Genomic DNA, 10,007 nt, shown 5'->3' with positions numbered 1-10,007 from the left:
ATTTTAATGGGTAATTACTATATTAAAATTTGACATGATAAGTATTAGTTATATAAAATATATAGATTAAATTATCTATATAACATATAATATAACAAGTATACTATTAATAATAATATATATAAAATTATTCGATTACTATTTGGTGTATATATATATATATATATATATATATATATATATATATATATATACTTGATATAGGTTCGTGAATACGAGACCAACCCTGCATTGTTCAGTATCGTCATATGTATTTTTACTACAAAATACAGTATGGTGAGTTTCATTTGCTCCCTTTTTAAAAGCTTTTGCAATATATATTTTTGGGACTGAGAATTCATGCACTGCTTTTATAAATGTTTTACGAAATAGACACAAGTAATCGAAACAACATGCTATGGTTGGATTATCGAAATCGAATATGCACCTTGTTAGCTTGGTAGCCTAAGAATTAGGGAAATGGCCCCTAATTGACGCGAATCCTAAAGGTAGATCTATGGACCTTGACACGTCCCAATCGGGTTACGAATGCTTTAATACTTCGACTATCATGTCCGATTAGAGTCCTGGAGTGATGGGGATATTCTATATGCATCCTGTTAGTTCGGTTATCAAGCGTTCACCATATGAATGATTTTTATCTCTATGCAGTTTGCGAAATGCCTGATATGAGATGTATATTTATGAGAAATGGAAATGAAAATCTTGTGGTCTATTAAAATTATGGAAATGAATGATTATGATAAACTAATGAACTCACCAACCTTTTGGTTGACACTTTAAAGCAAGTTTATTCTCAGGTATGAAAGAAATCTTCCGCTGTGCATTTGCTCATTTTAGAGATATTACTTGGAGTCATTCATGACATATTTCAAAAGACATTGCATTCGAGTCATTGAGTTCATCAAGATTATTACTAGGTCAATTATAGTTGGATATACTATGAAATGGTATGCATGCCGTCAACTTTCGATGTAATGAAAGTTTGTCTTTTTAAAAACGAATGCAATGTTTGTAAAATGTATCATATAGAGGTCAAGTACCTCGCGATGTAACCAAATGTAATGTATTCGTCCAGATGGATTAGGATGGGACACTACATGTAGTATCAGAGCAGTGATCTTAGCGAACCAGGTCTACATTAGTGTGTCTAACTGATAAGTTGTTAGGATGCATTAGTGAGTCTGGACTTCGACCGTGTCTGCATGTCAAAAGTTTTGCTTATCATTTTTGTCAGAAATTGCCTGTTTATTATTCTTAGTCTAGACACATTTTTTTGCATTGAATGCATGAATAGTGTATAGACAAAATCCATATCTTAGCGTATCTGCTAAATCATATCATAGCGTATCTATTACTGTAAACTTTGCCTGACATATTCTGTAAATTTCTCCGTAATCTACTAAATCTTTTGCGCTATATATATAGATATTCTATGTAATTAGAATACCACCCGATAGCCGAAAAATCATTTCATAACGAAAAATCCTTTTTCCAATCGTACGAAATGGAATTCATCATCAGTTCAAGTCCTACGAATTCCGAAAGGAAATCCCAATCAAGCTTCGAAAGCAGTGTGACCGGAATGAATCAACCAAACAGCCATCATCTATTCTGGATGAATTGGGGATGGGTTCGTAGCCTCCTCAATCATTGGAGACAAAAAGAAGGTGATCCCTTCTATCCACCACATTGCCCTCTTAGCGAAGAACCTGAATCACTTACAGGCGAACCTGCCCGAAACATTATTTTCTCTCTCATTTTCAGAGTATCTCATCACGATTATATACTACATCAAATTCAAGATTTTATTTATCCGCTCATCCGAACGGACAATCACCCCGGAGTAATACAAGAAGTCAACGAACTTCGCGCTCGAGTAATCAATTTGGAGAATATGGTGCAAAGGTTACAAACACCAACAGCAGCACCAGCAGCAGCATAAACAGTACCACCATCAGCAACACCAACAGTACCATCACCACCATCAACAGCAACATCCGCATCCCATGCCTCAACATCTCATTCTGTACCTCGAATATAATCATCGTTCTACGTGACGTTCTAGATTATTTATCTTTGTTCAACATGATGATTATGTAATCTCTAATGTTTTAGAGATTATGTACTCTAATTCTAACCGAAAGGCAAATGAGTTTAATGTTATATTAACTCATTAAATCCATAATTACATCTGAAGAAAATATATATGTATATATGTTTTCATAAAGATTGTAATTAAAAAATTCTTTTGTACAAACTGTTAATGGTGAAAATATTTTAACGGGTAGGTAATACCCGAGGAATATTTAGATTTCACATTAATAAATTACGTTGTACATTATTCGAAGCTGATTCAATAGTCATTCACTATCCTACTTACAACCACCGATATACATATCCGTTCACCGCAGAATAACCATTTTCATCCAATTTCATATTTGAATTTTGATTTACCAGAATCCAACAAGTGGCATAATGAAGAAAACATTGGACAAAATAAAATTTGTTAGAAACAAACAAATTAACTATGAGAAATTTTGTTAAGAATCTACGCTAACTGTTCCTAGCTAACTGATTACCTTTTATTTATCGCAATTTATTTATCGTAATTTATTTATCGCATTTTATTTATCGCAATTTTAATTCTCGCAATTTTATTTATCGTCATTTAATTTCTGTTATTTATTTTACGCACTTTAAATATTGGGACAGGTATACAAGGTTTTGACATATCATATCGACGCATCTATATATATTATTTGGAATAACCATAGACACTCTATATGCAATAATGATCGAGTTAGCTATACAGGGTTGAGGTTAATTCTCAAATAATATATATAATTTGAGTTGTGATCGAGTCTGAGACATGTACACGGGTCACGATACATATTAATTAATTCGAATATTATAAACTATATATGAATTATTGAGTTAGTGACTGTGGACTGCTAACTGTGGACTACCAACATTGGACAATTAAAATGAATAAAATATTGATTATCACATATGAAACTAAACAATTCTTCAAGTTTGCCACTTGATTTCATCTTAAACCTCATTTGTATCTTGACGATTACAATCTGCGTTCAAACCTTTTGTAATTCTTGAAAACACCTCAATCGAGAGAATGAACCAACCGCACTTCATCTACGTAAGAAGAGATTGATGCATATAGTTATGCACTTGAAAACTCTCGGAACCTGAGTAAACGTTTAACATGTATCTGTGCTAATTCCTTTAGTATTATTATTACCCAAAATAACTTGGTAATTACTTTCAAAGTAGCAAATTTTGTCACAGTTCCAGCAAGTCAACTTCGACTTTTCGTTTGAAACAACCTTATTATAACCTTGATATATACGTTGTCTTTTCGCCTTCGTTACCAGGGAACTGTTTATATCCCACCACATTAACAGTAAACATACCAGCAACTTCACTACTCTTTGGCGTAAGTCACTTCGATAAATCACTATATTTATTCATAAATACCCTATCATATACTCATCCGCGTTTTGTAACAAGAATTGCCTTACCAATTACCGGGAATCAGCAAATCAGTATTTTGAATCTCGCAACGTTTCTACATCAACAGTTATATGTATACATATAACATTTACCTCTTAGAATTATGATCTTCCATTCTGAAATTCTGAACAGCACTCTAGTCTACGAATCAGATCTTTGAATTTTGAGAAAGCTGATAAAACAACGAAAACTGTTGATGACTTTAACAGTCAAAAGTATGATGATAAAGAATGAAGTGTTGGAAACGCTCAATAGAAAATTTAGTACCGAAAAGCGAATTATGCGAAACCATGAAGGAAACTCTGAACAAATCACAAGGACTAAACTTGTTCATAAAGAATCCTGATGATTCTGATGAAATCTTTAGCGAATATCTTGTTCCTTAATCACTCTAAATCATCGTGAATGAATTTCTTCATCACAATTTGATTCTAAAATTCTAAGATATTATTGTATCCTCTATTATAAATATCCTCAATATTTCTGAAGATATCTTCATAAATATTCTCGTTCGATATTAATTATCACTCCGTACTATCTGTGTTACATCATACAGGATACTGTTTAGTTTCTATATTTTGTAAACCTTCAGATTTAAAATATGAATGTTTTTGAAGTAGTGTTGGAAATTGATGCATGAGTTAGTATAATATGATGACACTTGATCAACGTGATTATATTACAGTAAGTCATGCTGAGTTTCTAATGGAACGTGATGATTCACAGACTATAACGTCATCATGTACCATGTTACACGACTCTTACAGTCTACCTAATCTCCAAACACATTGAGAACATATCTTCCTGATAGTTCTATCTTCTCTCCTGAATTCTGGTAATTTAAACAATCAAGATCGTGCTATTACAATCTCTCTCTTAGAACATTAGCCATGTTCATTAGAAACTTCATACCTATGAATTCTGGACCATTATTCGCTTGACTTAAAATCGAGAAGAGAAAACAAAAGTTTGAATTGAGGGAGAAAGAATAGGAGGTGTGAGTTGTGGAAATAAGGAAACGAAGGAGGTAGATATATAGTAAAATATCCGACAGAACAATCAAGATAGATTATCACATTTAATCCAAGCGGATCCAAAATTCTTTAATTACCGGAGAATCAAATATTATTACGAAAATTTTCTTTAAATCCCTTGAATTTCGAAAATCAACCGTGACTAAGTCACTAGGTAAGACGAAACTTTATCTTCTCATTTCACTCTTTTGTGATAGCTTCACTCGTACGCTTCACATAATTGAATCGTTTTTATCTATATTAATCAATAATGATAAAACTCTATTTATCAACTCATATTCGTCATGAAAACATTTTTATTGTTAGACATGACGACCACGATCAAATTTTGGGACAAAATTTCTTTAACGGGTAGGTACTGTGATGACCCAAAAATTTCCGACCAAATTTAAATTTAATCTTTATATGGTTTCGACACGATCAGCAAAGTCTGTAATGTTGAGTCTCAAAAATTTTGAACTGTTTCATATATTCAATTGACCTTCGACCGCTTTCGACGATTCACGAACAATTAATTATAGATAGATATGTGTGTATGTGTATACATATATATATGTATATATATATAATAATAACTCTATTATTACTTTCATTATTAATACTAAAACTAATATCAATATCAATATTAGTATTATGTATATATTATAATTGTAATTTAAATATTATCAAAATAAATACCAATAATGATACAATTATGATACAAATATAAAATTTGATATGTACAAGTATTATTATTAATATTATTGATATTATTAGCATTATTATTATTATTATTATTAGTTCATTATTGTTATTATTAAAATTAATATTTAAAATTAATGTTTATATAATAAATATTATTATGCTTTATTATATATTTAAAATACATAAATACATAAATATATATATATATATATATATATATATATATATATATATATATATATATGTATATAATAGACATATTTAGTTATACAAATACATATATATATATATATATATATATATATATATATATATATATATATATATATATATATATATATATATAAATTTAAATACATATATAAATTTTAGGTAAATATATATAAATAACTATATATAAACAGATATATAAATAAATATATAAAATCAAATATACATAAATACATATATATGTATATAATACGATGATATATATACATCTTTTTAATTATACTACTGTTATATACATATATATACAGATACAGATAATACGTATTAGGTTATATATCTCAATCACATTAGATCATCTATCTGATATGAAAATCTTTGAATTGTACGAATTAATTAGAAAACTATATATCTGATCTTAATTTCTTCATCTCCTGTTCTAATTGTACAACTTGTCGATTCATTATGCTACAAAACAAAAACTAATAGATTCCATGGCACTGCAATTATATCTATTAGCCTTTATATAATACTCGGTAAGAGCAATTCGATTGATAACAGCAAAAATCAGAATTTTATTTGAAAAACACACCACAACTTCTATGACCCTCACTTCACCATTGTTGCAGCTTGGTTTTTGCTTTCTACTTCAAATTAACACCAAACCAAAACAACACTCACAACTTTCCATCACCATTTAAAACCACCATCGACCCCGCTGTTGTGCTACAACCATTACAACCATTCACCACCATTACTTGAAACCATCTTCACCCTACTCCTAACACCACCTTTATTTCTATTTACGTTTTTACAAACCATCTTCACAAATCACTTTTACACCCATAGACCATGAACAACCATTTGACGCCATCCACATATGTTTTGATTTCTGTTTCTTCAGGCAACACCACCACCGGTTGCCATCAACCACTCTTCTCTCGCTACCATGTGTGTTATTTTCTTCAACACCAACATATAAATGCTACTGAAAGATCAACCACTTCAATCAAACCATCGTCACTCAAGCCACCTGCGAGTTCCAGCTTCTTCTATTATTTGAATAACAAAAATGATTAATTGTTGCTGTTATGCTACGAAACTGTGTTTCTGCTTCAATTCAACTGAATGATGAGCATATACAAACAAAGGTGATATATATATATATATATATATATATATATATATATATATATATATATATATATATATATATATATATATATATATATATATATATATATATATATATAAGGGTGATAATGATATAAAATATGAAGTGTACCCTCTTGTTTTTTTTAATTCCCCATCGTTAATCATACAAAGAACATGGTAATAATTCAAACAACCACTCTTGTCTCCTGATTGATATATTCGAATATATAGCAGCCCCACTTGTTGGTCTTGCGTGAATGGTAGACCAGAATACTTCATGCTTATGTGCCAAATAAAGGGACGTTCGATATTTTAAATGATTAGGTGAAGTTTTTTTTTTATTTGAGACCCACTTCCAGCTAGTATTCACGAGATATATTACATATCCAAAACAAATATTGATGACGTAAATATGGGCATTAACCAAACCCCACATAAGCAACTTGGGAATACAACGGTTATATCATAATAATATCAAACAATTCGATTCTTTCAATTCAAGGCTGATAGGATTAAAGAAATAGAAGGTGGTTGAATAAATTATGTTTGTGGGACAAACCTTATATCATTTAGCTGACCCATTTGAACTAGGGGACCTACGGGTTTATGATGATGAAGGGATACGTTTTTCTTACTTTATTTCCTACAACCATTAAAAATTTGTCCAAGCCAAACCACATTTTATAATACGGACGTATTTATTAATTGATATTGATACAGTTAAAACTTTCCTTCAGCCTTCTTCCTGGTTCCCGTTTAAAAGAATAAAGACATCACAATTTGGGCTGTGAAATCCTTTGCCTATTGGGCCGTAATAATAAGGCTGGGATCCTTTTTGTGCTTGGGCCGAAGTCAATTATTGATGCTTGGGCCAAAATCTATCTAGTTGGGCCGAATGTAATGTTGGGTCGATGGTTTGGTTTAAATGAATTTAAGTTGCTTCATAAATCAGAAAAATTATAACAGAGGAGTGGTATGAGAGTATTGTTGGGTTTTGAGAGATCGCGAGTTCAATCCCCGACATGCGCATTTTTTTTAAAGCCATTCTAGAAACTTTTGAGGTAGCAATTTATTTCTATTATTACTTATTATTATTATTATTATTATTATTATTATTATTATTATTATTATTATTATTATTATTATTATTATTATTATTATTATTATTATTATTATTATTATTATTATTAACTATTATTATTATTATTATTATTACTATTACTATTAGTATTAACCATTGTTATTATTATGAAGTAAATTATTATTATTATTATTAACATTATTATTATTATTATTATCTTTAAGAATATTATTAGTAGTATTATTATTATTAAAATTATTATCCTTAGTAGTGAAATTAGTATATTAGTTATTATTATTATCATTACTACTAAACGTATCATTTTTTTTTAAAACTAGTATTATTATTAAAAATAATTTTTTTAACTATCATTTTTAATATTAGAAGTATCATTTTTATTATTATCAGAACTATCATAATTTTTATCATAATTAGTATTATTTTATCATTATTATTATTATTATTAGTAATATATCAAATAAAGATTTTCTAAAATATATTTATGACATAAAACCTAACTACATTAACATCAACATTACATATTATTTTAAATAATATTTTAATGGGTAATTACTATATTAAAATTTAACATGATAAGTATTAGTTATATAAAATATATAGATTAAATATAAATTATCTATATAACATATAATATAACATGTATACTATTAATAATAATATATATAAAATTATTCGATTACTATTTGGTGTTAATAGATATATATATACTTGATATAGGTTCGTGAATCCGAGACCAACCCTGCATTGTTCAGTATCGTCATATGTATTTTTACTATAAAATACAATATGGTGAGTTTCATTTGCTCCCTTTTTAAATGTTTTTGCAATATATATTTTTGGGACTGAGAATATATGCACTGCTTTTATAAATGTTTTACGATATAGACACAAGTAATCGAAACTACATTCTATGGTTGGATTATCGAAATCGAATATGCCCCTTGTTAGCTTGGTAGCCTAAGAATTAGGGAAATGGCCCCTAATTGACGCGAATCCTAAAGATAGATCTATGGACCTTGACACGTCCCATTCGGGTTATGAATGCTTTAGTACTTAGTGATGGGGATATTCTATATACATCCTGTTAGTTCGGTTATCAAGCGTTCACCATATGAATGATTTTTATCTCTATGCAGTTTGCGAAATGCCTGATATGAGATGTATATTTATGAGAAACGGAAATGAAAATCTTGTGGTCTATTAAAATTATGGAAATGAATGATTATGATAAACTAATTAACTCACCAACCTTTTGGTTGACACTTTAAAACATGTTTATTCTCAGGTATGAAAGAAATCTTCCGCTGTGCATTTGCTCATTTTAGAGATATTACTTGGAGTCATTTATGACATATTTCAAAAGACGTTGCATTCGATTCGTTGAGTTCATCAAGATTATTACTAGGTCAATTATAGTTGGATAAACTATGAAATGGTATGCATGCCGTCAACTTTTGATTTAATGAAAGTTTGTCTTTTTAAAAACGAATACAATGTTTGTAAAATGTATCATATAGAGGTCAAGTACCTCGCGATGTAACCAAATGTAATGTATTCATCTAGATGGATTAGGACGGGACACTATAGTATTTGGTTTGATCAAACAACAGAAAACAAAATCAAGCAGCAGCAGAAAAAAAAAAAAAAATAAACGCGTGTGAACTCAAAAATCGATTGGGAATTTAAGGACGTTTTAGACTTCGATTCCTTCATGAAAAAGGTGCTAAATCATTATTAGAAACTATACGAATCCTTAATTTAATCTGAAACTTCAAAACAATTACGAATTTTGTGATGAACAATTTAGTTGACTTTTTGTCTTCGAACCTTTGACTCGAATATTAGAATTCTTTAAGAAAAATTGGAACCTGAGGTTTTGCAGATAGTTTCACTAGAGGATTCCTAACAGAATTACAATATTAAATTTTGAAATAAATTTCGAATTTGAAGTTTTGAAAAAATAATAGAAAACAGAGGTATCGAGCCTTTTTCTTGAATTGTTTGTTTTAATTTCGAATTGCAGTAGTAGTTTTATAATGTAAGTTGAATGATTGATTAACTAACAATAATTTTCAGGATTGTATTATAGTATTCATTGTGTCGACATAATCAAAATCAGGAGGAGCAGGAGAAGAAAAAATAAAAAAAATATATGAAAGCTCGATCACGATCTGGAAGGATTCAAAAGTAGATCACGTTTATATAACAAATAAAATACCTAATTTCTTTTTATAAAAAATAAGGAAAGGAAGATACCTAATTTTTGTTGTCTGCATCATTTTTATACATTAATA

This window comes from Rutidosis leptorrhynchoides, chromosome 7 (genome assembly GCF_046630445.1).
Source record: "Rutidosis leptorrhynchoides isolate AG116_Rl617_1_P2 chromosome 7, CSIRO_AGI_Rlap_v1, whole genome shotgun sequence".
In the NCBI taxonomy this organism is placed as follows: Eukaryota; Viridiplantae; Streptophyta; class Magnoliopsida; order Asterales; family Asteraceae; genus Rutidosis; species Rutidosis leptorrhynchoides.
Note: the sequence above shows the minus strand (reverse complement) of the source record.